We start from the raw sequence: 13,549 nt of genomic DNA, 5'->3' as shown, positions 1-13,549 counted from the left end.
GAAACCTGGGTGCCCACAGGCCACAGGGTGCACTGTTCCTAGAATTTTTCTTTTGCACCATCTGTGGGACCTAGAGGCTTGCCCAGAAGGTTAACACTGGTAGGGGTAGGATGTACAGGATCCTAGGTGTTTGCTGCTGGCTTAAAAACGGACAGCTCGGACCAGAAAGCTTCCCTGAGCTGACACTGGAACAAGTCTCTCTCTCACACCTCTCTCTACAAGTTAATCTCCTCTTGCCCTTTTGCTGTATAACAGAGGCAGCAACGGAAAGCCTCCGGGTTCTAGACAGTAAGGAGGACACATTCAGTTCTGTCTCTGGGTCTGTTACCTCGGTCAGTGCTTTTACAACATAGCTGCTCATTTATAAAAAGAAGAGCCCGCCAGAGCTCACCTCACAGGGTCACCATGAAGAGGTATAAAATGTGTTTGGAGATCAGGCAGACAAAAACCAAATGCTAAGGCATCTATTTCCACCGTTGTTTTCCTTCTACGATGTTTTGAGACCCTGCGTTCCAAGGCAGGCAAGCCATGGTGGTGTGGAACCGAAGCCAGAGCTCTCTGTCATTGTACTCTGTCTGTCCCAGTAAGCCACACCCCTTCCTCATCTTCCTTTTCTACTTACTGCTGTTCTTAAATTATGGAGTTTATTATTATTATTATTGGAATATCCTGGAATTAGAATTTGGATCAGTCATTGCATTGAAAGAATATCTGGTGAGGTTTGGGTTGTGGAGGGGTAGATTTATCTATCTCTCTTGTAAACTGTAAATTCTGTTTCTGTTTCACACTAGTTAAGACCCACCTTAAATATCACCAGTTCTACAGCTGTCTTCCTAAGCCCCAACACATCTGACCACCAACTTCTCCTTTTTCCTAGACAGTCATTTGTACTTCCCGGAGTGCTAGGCGCAGCCCCCAGAACCTTAGAGCCCTGCAGAGCACCCAGAAGAGCCAGTCTCCTGAGCTGATTGCATAAGCCACAGTCCAAATCCTACCTAGAGGGAGAAGCTGGCCCTACTCCCCTCTCTCAGGACAAGCTGGTGACTTAGAGGTCACACTGAACCAAATGGAAACTCCCTGAAGGCCACTTTTCTAATGAGGAAAATGACCCTTGGCAGCTGTGTTAGGGTTTAATTTGGAACTAGAGCTCAAGGCCTGGTCTCGTGGAAGGACTGAATGACTCCATTTCCAAAATTAGAGAGAGCAACTCGTAGGACAGTGGGGTGGTTTGTAAAGAATGAGGGGAATGTCTCCCAAAGAAGACTTCCTAGGTTGTCAAACAACGGAAAGAGAGAAAAAATGGGACACACAGAACGTCCAGTCCAATTGGGAGTTCGGCTCCCTCCCTCCAGCCTGTAAGCATCTTATATATAAATGTCATCTATAAAAATGCATGTAAGAAGCAGTAAGTAAAATCAATGGCAATGACGGGTCAGAGAGAAGCAGTTTAACTCTTGCCATAAGGATTTTACAGATTAGTAAACATTTATCACGATCGTCTATTTTTAAAGCATAACATTTAATGATTCTTCTAAGTCAGGTTTCACCCATCTCAGTGACAACCAGAGCTATGGCATCGTCGCAGTCGCACAGATTCTTCCCTTGTGAGGAAGCTATCCCTCTCTCTGTCAGAGTGTTGCCTGCTGACCCATCACTGCCACATGAGAAACACCCTGAGTACAATGGAGATGTCTCAAGCTAACGAGAAGCTTCCCCCTCTGCATCCTGCGGCCAGCTGACAAAGGGACACACTCCACAAGGCATGGTTGCTAGGCAGTAGACTCAGACCCCAAATCCAAGTGCAGACTTCCTGGGATGACACCCTTAAGGTCACTCTGGGGTGTGTACCCAGTGAGTAAATGATAGTATTATTAATCATACATCGGGCAACCAGGATGAGCGTGGGGTGGTTGCGTTATGAGTGAGAACACGGGCACCGGTTCGTCTTCTCACAGGCACGTGGGTTGCTCGGATGATAGACAGGTTGCAAGCTTCGCACTGAGTCGATTCTTCAGTTTATTAATGGCTCACATCTGGTTGCTGGCAAAACCTGCTTGCTTATTTCAAAGGAAAATAATGAACGTATCTGCTCATCATAAGGATGCATACTTCGTAAACGTCGGTATGATGCTCAGTGTTTCATTTATTTTGTGGGGCATTAAGGCCTGTGCCTTGTTTAGGGGCTTCTTTTGAGCCTTTCTAGTTGAATGCCAACAAAATAGAAACCCATTTAAGCGGAATCACATTTCACACCTGATGGGTTCTCCACACCTGGGAGGCACCCCTCACATGGTTGTGATGGAAACCATCACAGACACAAAACGACTACCCGTCCCCAAGTGGACCGTCCAGAGCCAGGCTGCCTGACAGGTCTGCCCGCATGACTAGGCTAAACCAGTTTAATCTACTTTCGTTTTAGGAATATTTTCTGGCTGGAACTAGCAAAGGTGAACCAAACAGCGGGTCGAGTTTCTACCCCAGTGCCAAGCACATTGTCCTGTTGTGAGGCAGAGACGTGAGTGGAAGCTGGCATCCCAAGCACAGCCGGAGCTTGGAGATAAGCTGCCCTGGAAGTCCTCACTCAGAAAAGCGTGTGCAGGGTGGGTCCTGTCACTCCCGCCATTCGTGGTGCTGACTTTAAGGCATACAGGGAGGGGCCTCAGTTGGAGAAGTGTTTGCTGCACAGGCACAAGGACCAGAGGACAGACTCCAGCATCCACATCCAGAGCCAGTGGTGACTCAGGTCACTGGGGAAGCTGAGAGAAAAGGGAGATCTTGTGGGGTTGCTATCTAGCTGGTCTAGCCAAACCACTAAGCCGTGGGTTCAGTGAGAGATCACGCCTCAAGAAATACAGCAGAGAGATTAGGGAAGACACCCAGTATCAGCCCCCAGCTTCCACACACACACACACACACACACACACACACACACACACACACACACACACACAAAGGACAACTGAAAGAAAGAAGGTTTATGTAATCAGTGTCTCCACCAGTCAGAGGACACACCTATCCTTTAACAGGGTTTATGGCCAGTTGAATTCGAGAGGAAAATGTAGTGTTTACTGATGTTAACCACCTGAGTTGTGTGTGGGCTTAAGGTCATTATTGCATGGCACTGTAGCTGTTCCTTACAGTCAGGGGACAGGTGGGCCTTGGACAAATCAGAGAAGCAAGTCCCCAGGCTAGCTTCCACAGGAATAGTTAGCTGACTCTGCAGCTTGTGCAAACAACAGGGGTTCCTGTTAAAGGTGGTGGTAATGCTCCTTCTGCTTTGGGCGTGTGAGCCGACACCCAGCTCCTAGCTCTGCATGGCCACTACAGCCATGAACTTCTGAGTCCTCATCTGTAACATGGCATCAGAGTTCCTCATCTCCAGCATCCTACCTTGGACCTCACGATGAGGATTAATACAATTATGTAGCTGCATGAAACACTGAAAATAGCCAACCCTTACATGCTGTTTACATGTTCCAGGCTATGTTCTGAATGCTATGAATCACAAATTGAACTCTCATATCAATATTATCAGCTGGCAATTAGTAATAGTTCAACTTTATAGGAGAGGAAATTGAAGAATGAAGACTAAATTACTTGGCCAAGGGCACACCACCAGGAAATGGCAGAGTTGGGATTTCAACTCAGAGCCTGCGTTCTTAATTACTACCTCTGCTGCCTTTCAACGAGAGGAATAAATTCAGGGTATTTGAATTGAAGCATAAATATTTAACATCACAAGATATGTGCTAGACTCTACAAAAAACTCCTCACTGAACAGGAAATTAAAATAAAAATACCAACCTTCTCTGACATCACTTCAACTGTGCCGTACCATGGCCTTCAGCAAAGCTCTTCTTGGCATCAGAGCCCCGCTGAGCTATCCAGCTTAGTGTGGTTACCTCTTCCAGTCCAGCAGCCTGCCTGGGGTCCTGTGTGGCCTTTTACTCAGTTAGGAGAAGGGACGAATACTAGGGACCTCCCAGAACATGGAACTGAGTAAAAAAAATGACTTCATGGTACAAAGGAAAAGACTTACTTGTATTTGTGTGTATACGTGTTTATGAACGTGTGTGGGTACACGTGTGTATGTGCGCAGAAGCAAATGTGTGTGCAGGCACAGGTGCGAGCATACGAGTGTGCAGAGACCAGAGGACAAATCCGGGCTTCATTGGAGGCAAAGGCCTCGCTTCATTGGAGGCAAAGGCCTTGCTCTGGAAACTGTAAAATGCACGACCTAGACGTAGGACAGTGAAGAAACTGAGCAGTAAGTGTGCAGGTCAAAGCCAAGATTTTCAGTCTCAGATGAGGAGTGTAAACTTTTCTCCTGTAGAACTTATTAGGCCAAATGTGTTCCTGGGCAGCGTGGTGTTGGAGCTGAAGAATACTAGCAAAGCATTCCCTGAAGCAGAGTAGTGCAGGCAGCAGAAATAGACAGGAGATGCTGGCTTTCCCAAACACCCAGGGGAGAGTGACCATCTGGGTCAGGCAAGGCAGTGGAGATGGCAAGTACAAGACCAAGAGGTCTTCGTCAGCTCTGCTGGGCACTTGGTAGCCTGGCAGTGGTGAAGCCATGGGGGGGGGGAAGCACTGAACCATCGAGATAGCCTTTGGTAACAGGTGGTTAATTGTAGACATCTCGGGCGCGGCCAGGCTATTGTTCTGTGGAGGGGTGTATTCTTTGCAGGACCTTTCTCTGGAAGGTCACGTGTTCTCTACACCTGCTCCCCAATTCCCTTCACTGAGACGATGCTTGATGGGACTGCATTTGTCTTTCCCCATCGAAGAGTCCGTGATTTCCCTCATGCACTCAGGAGCAAAATGACCGTGCTCTTACCATGCGCTTCAGATGGGCCATTCACATTTTTGCATCAGGCTGCCACTGCTCAAAGTGTTCTTTAATTGAAATGAATTTTAGTTGGTACCCAGAGTGCACTTGCTTTCTCCTCTCCTGAGCCGCAAGGCTTTAGTGGCAGGACTCTTTCATACCCTGCTTCCCTTTCTGCTGGCTCACGAGAAGGCCCTTCCAGCTCTGCTAACACCTTACTGCAAGTCCAGGTTTGTGTCTCTTCTCCATCAATCTGAGGCGGAACATTTTCAACAGAATAATTTTTAGGAAATGTTTTGGAGGCATTTTTTTCCCACCCTGAAGTTCACATCCCCAGTGGTCTTAAACGTCTCTGGTAAAGTCATTTGCTTTGTCTTTTTCCAGGCAGGGGCCATTTAAGAACAAGAGGCAGACATACAATTCACTGCCCTGTGACTCTAAGGTGGGTGACCGGCCAACTGTGATAGCGGAGCTGTGTGCCTGCCCCTTCCTGGGCTGGTGCAGAGAAGAGGCAAAGGGGATTCCCAGCTACGGAGCTTCCACAGCGAGCCCACTAACCAGCCAGGCAGTTCATATTTATTTTCTCACCTAACCCCCATGACCTCCCTTGGAGGTGTGTACTGACCTTTGTTTTATGGGAGAACAAACAGAGATTTGGGAAGAATGCATACCTTGTCTATATCCTCTGGGAAGAAAGGCAACACTAATGATCTAGCCAAGAGCCCTCTACACAACCTAGCCCACTCAACTGACTCCCATCCCTCTGTCCAATCCCCACCACTCTGCCAAGGGCCACCTACTCCTAAACCTGTCGGGGTGCCTTTGTTCTCTTATCTGAGTCTTAACTGCCACGCTGGCTGGGATCCGCCCTATCCATGCTGATCCGGGCTCTCCTCTCAAAACAAGACAGGTGCTTCAGCAGCACCCTCACTCCTTCAGCTAACTGGCCCCTGGAGAGGGGTTTTTCAACACTTCAGCGCTCTTCTCTGATGATTCCAGAGCCCTCATGAGATACCCATAAGCCCCTGCAGTGGGGTCCATGCACCCACTTTCTCTTCTTATCATGCTTCATTCCACTCTATGAGGCCTGGTCCACCTGCCACACCCAAAGCCTCAGATTCTGTCATCTTCTGTCCTAGGACACACTCTGTCCTCTGCTGCCCAGACTTACCTGGAATCTCCAGGTTGAAGGGCTGTCACCCCTTTGGAAGTCTCCTGTGTGCTAACACATCTACACGGGAGGAAGACCAAGTTGACGACCTTCTCACAAGTGAGAGCACGTCCCTGGAGACATTGTGCTTGTTGGAAGACAAAGACTTCAATTTCTCCCTGAATCCCTTCTCCTCACTGCATCTGTCATAGCAGACAGGCGCACTGTCAAATGAGCTAGCTACTCATGAAGACAAAAAGGAAGCCCTTTCAAAGGCAGGGTGATGGTGCATCTAACCTGATACTTGGAGCCAAGGTCCTTAGAAAATTCCAGTTGTGATACACATCTGGAAGCCAGAAGCAGCCGAGTGCTGAAGCACTCTGCCCGGCCTCTGCTCACAGAGCTCCCTCAGCCCTGCCCCCACACTCCATTTGTAGACAGGATCACCTCCCCCCGGCTTAGGTGGCTCTCCTCCACTGTGACGACTGTCTGTCACTCCTTCCCTCATCCCTGCTCACACCTTACACATGGCTACTTTGGAGAGGACAAGAATGGACGCAACCAGGAGTGTCCCAAGTTGTTTTCACCAGGACAACTGTCCTGTCGCATGCCAGTTTTCACAGCTCCCAGAGAGTATAGGCCAAACCCTGCAGGGTGAGGAGTGACTGTGTCAGAGGAGACTCAGGAGACATCGGCTGAGTTCCAATCCCTCCTCCTCCACCAGTCTCGCAAAGGCCTGGTCTTCTTGCAATGAACTAGGATCTCTGGAGCAGAGAAAATGTGTATCGACAAGTGTGGGTTGCATTTACATACTTGCTCATCTTGTGTTCTGGTTCCCAGGCTTATTTGTTTCTGTCTTCAGCGACCAGGCAACTCTTTGTCATTGTAACCATTTATCAGGTACTCTAAGAAGCTTGTGCAAACAGGGTGGAGTAGGGGGCGGGGGAGGGCGGGCCTAGCGCTCGCTGTGAGACAACTGACATTTGGACGGCTTGCCTCCAACAGCGGCTCTGTGAAATGGGCCCTTACGTGTCGAGTTAAGGCGCTTAGACAGAAGAGAGGTGGGGAAGGAGGACAAAATGCCACTTGGATGCTATTCACGTGTCAGTCACTGCATGATGTGTTTATGCATACCACCCCATGAGAACCTTTCAGACCCTGAGAAGGAAGCGTCTGGTCCTTACCTGTGCCTACAGCGTTGAGGGAGAGCTAGGAGCTCCTGAGTGCTCACATCCTGTGCAAAGTGCTCTGTCGTGCCTTTGTCTGAGACATCCACTAACTCATCTTTGATCCTCAAGTGTTCCCAGGCCACTAAGGAGCTCTCAGTCACCGACGCCTTAACAACGTGCTCGCACTGACACAATGATTAATTAACTACAGTGGATTTCCCCTCAAAGTCCAGCTCTTTGCCCAGCTTCACTAATAACTTGTTCCAGGCTGGCTGCTTGGATTGGAACCCACCACCTTTGATTCCGAAACTATGCTCATCGCTCTTAATTCATTGCTGTCTCTGAGTCAGACAGGATAACTGTGACACTGATTCCCACGTGTTGTGGGGGGGACTATTCTTTATGTATGAAGAAGAAATTCTCAGAGAAAAGAAAACTAAAAAATTATTTCCAGCAGTCTTACAGTTAAATACTAGATAGAAGAAATTCTAATCCCGCTGGGTGGTGGTGGTGCACACCTTTAATCCCAGCACTCGGGAGGCAGAGGCAGGCGGATCTCTGTGAGTTCGAGGCCAGGCTGGACCGACAGCCTCCAAAACAAGACAGAGAAACCCTGTCTTGTAAAAAAAAGAAAAAAAAGAAAAAAAAGAAATTCTAATCCCAGAAAAGGAAAGGCCAGCAGAAGGCCCAAGACTTCAGAAAGAAAAGGAGTAGAGCTGGTAAGTTTGCGGTAAATCTAACAGACCATCACTATCTTCATGAATTTCTCAAGACATAGCTAATGACCGGAATAAAAGAAGAGCGTCTGCGATTCTGGGCTGCGAGTTTGTCTCTGGGGTTGTGTCCTGCCTTATCCTACTAACGCCTCATCACCATATTGTGTTGGCCACCGGAGGTTCCTACCATGGCTCCCAGCAGAAGAAAGTGGAAGGCTGCACCAGGAGAGACAGCTCACAAGCGCGAGAAACTGGCGCCCAGCGGTGCTCGTTGATCATTGCACGGGCTGACGCGAGTACAGGCGGGCGCCATGCTGCGGCCCTGAGCCAGACTCTGCAGCTGGAGGTCCCAGAGCTGCCTGGGCAGGTGACCCCATCCAAGCCACGGAGGTGATGCTACTGCACCTGGACAACAGCCGTGTCGAACTCTGGATGGGTATTAGGAAGGGTCCTCCACGAAAGCTAAAACTCCTTGAGCCTCCCAAGGTGGTTAAAGAATTGAAGAAGTATCTTTCATAAAGACGTTGGGCAGTGAGTCTCCATGCTGAGCTTTCATTCCCTGGAGATGTTGAAGCTGTTATGATAATGCATGGCCAAAACTAAGCTATGGACCTGAAGCCATGGTTTCTTCCTTACCAGGAATGATGGTCCAGATGTGAGGCAGTCCTCCAACAAGGCATTGTAAAAGTGTTTGAATTGGTTTAATAAAAGTTAAAATAAATTAGCTGAGAATAAACGAAGAAGAAGAAGAAGAAGAAGAAGAAGAAGAAGAAGAAGAAGAAGAAGAGCATCTGCTTGAAGTCCAACACATTAAGGAAATAAGTTGATAATATTCTATTTAAAATAAATAGAGAGTAAGATGCTTCTTACTCCTCCAGAGGACCCAAGTTTGGTTCCAGCACCCATGTCAGGTGCTCATAACTGCCTGTAACTCTAGCTCCAAAGAATCTGACATCCTCTTTGGCTCTCCATGAGCACACACACACACACACACACACACACACACACACACACACACACACCACATGCACGTGTGCTTAAGAAAAATAAATTTACTTGTGTGGATATAAGATTTAAACATGTTACTGGAAACAATAAAATACAAATACAAGTAAAACTGTAATAAGTCACATGTATACATAATAGTAACTGCAATAACCACCAAGATAATTTAAAAGTATACTTAAAACCAGCATGAACAAAATGCGTATTTCTAATAAAAATTCAAGTAACCTGATAGGTGCAAAGAGACCAAAAAAGAGAAGAATGGAAAACAGAAGAAGTGTAAGCCCTAAACTATCAATAATTTAAACATCAAATATAAGTATATCAAACTGATTAAATGATAAAAGATATTGACAGGAGAAATTTTAAATGATTATCAACTATGTGCTGTCTGCAAGAAACTCACTATACTCACAATGGCATAGAAATGTTTAAATTTAAAGGATGAAAAAAATACATGCTGCTAATATTAAATTTTAGAGTGGCTATAATAATATCAGATAAAGTAGACCTCAAAGCAAAGGAAATTTCTAGGGGAAAAAGTGCAATAATAATGGAATTAATTCCAAGGTGATGTAATAGTCCTAAATGTGTATCACTACACAAGAAAGCCCCAAAACAGAAGCAGAAATGGACACATGAGTTCCTTTTGACAACTTTGACATGAAAATGAAAGAATACAACATCCGAAGAAGACAATATCCAATTATCTACACCCACACTGCAGCTGGAGTAGCCATAACCATGTGTTGCTAACCTGGTCCACTATGTCAGCCTCCAGACCACATGGCCCTTCTGCATCTGGGCATTTACACCAGGTTCCCCCTTGGGTGAGAACATAGGCATCTTCTGTGGCTTCTACCTCAGTTCCTAGTTTAGCAATTACTAGTTTTTGTTTGTAACCCACTTGTATGGTATAACTCATATAAAACTCTAGAAGAAGCCAGAGTGATGGCTCAGTGGGAAAGGCATCTTTCAGCAAGCCTGACAACCTGAGCTCAATAGCTGGGACCAACACTGTAGAAAAAGAATGGATTTTGAAAGTTGTCCTTTGATTCTACACACATGCTATAGCACGTGTGTGCACGCCTGTGCACACACACACACACACACAAAGTGAATAAATAGAATCAAAATGTATAGTTTTTAGTTTCTTAGTGTTTTTATTTTATTTCACGTGTGTGAGTATTTTACCTGCATGTATGTATGTGTACGTGTGTTTGATACCTGTGAAAGTCAGAAGAGAGTGTTGGGTTCCCTGGAACTGGAGTTACAGATGGCTGTGAGCCACAGTGTGAGTGCTGGGGAATGGAACCCAGGTCCTCTGCAAGAGCACTCAGTGTGCGCCTTTTCTCTCTCTAGGTTGCATTTTCTTTCCTAGAGTAAGGTCCTGAGGCTGCTGGAGTACGTCAGTGGCTCACTCCTCTGCACTGCTGGCAGCGCAGTCTGGCATGGACACCCGACCATTCGTCTATGTCACAGATGCCGGGATTGTCTCTAGGCTTTGGCTATTACGCTGGAATTCCCGGTGAATGTAGGACTGGCTTGGAGGACCCTGCCACACAGCTGGCCAAAGCAGCACACTGGCTCAAGTTTCCATCTGCTGTGTACATGCAGTCCCGTGGTCCTGCCCCGTTTGCTCACTCAGGTTGTGAATGACGGCCAACGTGTCTCTGTACCCACTGCCTCACAGCTGCGCTCTGCTTGCTCTAGAATCTCTTTCAGCGCAGCGCCTGTCACAGTCGATTGATTTCTCTCCTGAATTATGGTCTCCTGCATCTTGAGTGCCTGGCACTCAGCGGCTATGCAAACCGCCGTACCACACACACTCTCCTCGGCACTCCGTGAATAAGCGTCAGACATTGTGACTTTCACTTTAAACAGGTACTGTGTATTCTGTTACACTTGCAAGCTGTGGGTGCAGTCAAGCTACCTGCAATCCTTCTTTAGAGATTGTTAGGGGGGAGCGAAGCTTCCTTTAGGGCTGGGCAAATGCCAGGGCTGCTTCAAGCATCTTCTGAACACTCTGTCCTGTGTCCTCTGAGTTGCATGACGCCCAGTCCAGTTCATGGTTGGAACGGGCATCGTCCCTAGCCCTTTGTGAATTTTCTCTCATTGTAGTGTGTTCTCTCATCCTTTCGGGTGGGTCTTTCCCCAGTCCTCACACACATGTGGATCCCCTAAGTACGCGTGGGAGAACTGCAGCTTCTTCCAAGCCATTCTCGTTCTGTCTCCCCCCGCCTCTTCTACAGTTTTTGGCCTCTCCCTTGACCCTCAGCCTCTCTCTTTGGTCCATGAATTTTATGTCATGGGTGCACTGCAATCTGTTTAACTAGTTCCATACTGTCAGAAGTCCCCCTTGCTTCTGCTGCTGTTCTTCTATAAACTATGGCCAGGAATACCCCAACACACACATGCAGACAGACTCTGGCAAATGCAACTGTGCTTTAGGGCAGTTACTAGCAAGCAAGTTACTAGGTGTATAGGCACATGCCTATTTAATTATGACAGGCAACCTTGAATCATCCTCCAGAAGGCTGTATCAAGTTATATTTCATGGAAAGTGTATGAAAATGACTCTTGGCCCACATCCTTGCCAGCAGTGAGCATCAAGTGAGATTTTTGCCAATCAGATAGGTTTTAAAAGTATGCCGTTATCCTTTTAATTGCGTTGATTTAGTTGTGCATGAGGCTTGACAGTCCTTGACAAGCTCACTGGCCATTTCCCCCGTTTCTGCAGAGACGGTGCTAAGGATTCAGAAGCCAGGCCGCCCTGCTAACTATGCAGTGTATCCTCTAGCTGATGGCACACCTCACCAAGCCACTCACATCTGGTCTTCTGCATTTCCTCATTTCTTGAGTTCACTGTGTCTTTCCTCTGGGGAGCTTCCCTCTTGAGCATCACTCACTACAAGCTGATGTTGCTAGGGAGTGCAGCATGGTGGCGACTTTCATCAGGACAGCAGGGGAGGGTTCTCTGGGGACATGGCTGACCTCCTCTGTGAGGATGTGCTTGGGGTGGGTGTTTGCTAAATATTATGAGAATGTTCTAGAACTTATTTGGAGAGAATAGCAAAAGGGAAGAGGAGATAGAGAGTAGAGACTATGGGAGACGCAATGGGAATTGTGTAATTGTCTGCACAGACACATAATCTCATGCTCAGCCAAAGGGAGTCCACGCAGGATGGGTGAGTCCACTCAGCAGATGTTGCTTTCCTTGGGGTTAGCTTGTCTTATTCATCCCTGCAAGATACTCACAGGCCACACTCAAAATAACGTAATTAGTATCCACAGAAAGGAACAAACTGTGCCCACTGTGTGGTCTGGATGATGACTCCACAGGACCCAAATGGAGCGCCTATTCCAGTATCTCAGACACAGACAGACACGTTTGCCTTCTGGTTCATATTCTCACTTCCTGCTCTGCCAGGGTGGTTTCTAAATGGGTTGAAGCTGAACAAAAAACTTCTCTGAACTCACCCTTTGGCAAGAGCTCTCCACTGAGTGTGAGACCCAGGTTGCTGACCACAGAGGATGGGCCTGGGGGGCTGTCACAGACCATCACAATAGGGAGGAGCTTTCAGACACCTCTTTGGAGCCCGTTAAACCCGAGTGACGATGGCTGCAGAGTTGTATGAGGGTTGGCAAATGTAAGACCTTGTCCGCCTTCTCTCCATGCTCTTGCAGTTTAGATTTATTTAGACTTTATATTTTTCACAAAACACAATTCTGTGACCATATAGAACCTAGTGCTCCCATCTCCTATAATAGATCCACTCCAAAGTTGGCAGACATGGCATGGCTTGTCAGGTTGGTTACAGAGGCTAAATAGGAGCTGGCTGTCGGCACCTTGGTGATACCGTTTTTTTGTGCTAGATCGCAGGGCCACTGCCTTTGGGGTTACTTTTTCGGCATAGTCAGTCTCACCCAGAGGTCGTTGACACAGAGTATGTGTTCAAAGAGGAACTCGGGCTTCCGTGTTTTCGTCTCTGCCCTCACGCCCCTTCTGTTCCCCTCCTTTTCTTCTGACTTTGGAGTTCCTCTCCAAGACCTCTTGCTTTGTTGTAGAAGTAGCATGCTAGTAGGAAAACCCGTTAATACCAAGGTTACTTCCCCATCCTTTACCTCGATGCTCTACCCCCTGGCATTTTAGTGATGAAATACAAGATGGCATTGTGAGGACACCAGGAAGGGGAAGAGAGGCTGTGTGGGTGGAGGGTCAGTGGAAAGCTAGACCATCCCAAGGGCAGAAACTCCCCAGTGTCCCGGGCAAACTCCTTCCCTTTCTTCTTCTCCCCGCTGCGTTTGCTAGAGGCATCTCCTCTGCTTAAGTCAGTTACTAAGCCCCTGAAATCAGGAAGTTGAAGTGCCTGAAAACTGTGGAGTCTGCAGTGTTACACAGAAGTCAAGTTCAAAGTCAGCCTGCCTGTTGTGACCTGTGCCCTGGTTCTCAGTCACTGGTGAAGTCAGCAGTGTCTGTGGCAAATGCAGAGGGAAAATGGCCTGCAGCTTAGGGTACAGGCCTTGGCAGGCATGGGACAAGAGAAAGGCTGTAGATGCTCAAAGATGCGAGATGTGGTGAAAACTCCATTAGCTGTGTGACGTGAGGTCGGTTGAGGCACCCTCGTTAGCGATGGAGGAGACCAGGCAGCTCTCTGTAGAGTTCACCCTCGAATGGTAC

The 13,549-nt window shown here is 47.5% G+C and overlaps 1 pseudogene; it reads left to right on the top strand.

The window, feature by feature from the left end:
• Nucleotides 1-7,821: 7,821 nt before the first annotated feature.
• On the top strand, nt 7,822-8,432 carry LOC101828291 (annotated as a pseudogene).
• The last annotated feature ends 5,117 nt before the right edge of the window (nt 8,433-13,549 follow it).

This window comes from Mesocricetus auratus, unplaced genomic scaffold (assembly GCF_017639785.1).
Source record: "Mesocricetus auratus isolate SY011 unplaced genomic scaffold, BCM_Maur_2.0 Super-Scaffold_100040, whole genome shotgun sequence".
Taxonomy (NCBI): Eukaryota; Metazoa; Chordata; class Mammalia; order Rodentia; family Cricetidae; genus Mesocricetus; species Mesocricetus auratus.
Note: the sequence above shows the minus strand (reverse complement) of the source record. Positions and strands in the feature narration are given on the sequence as shown.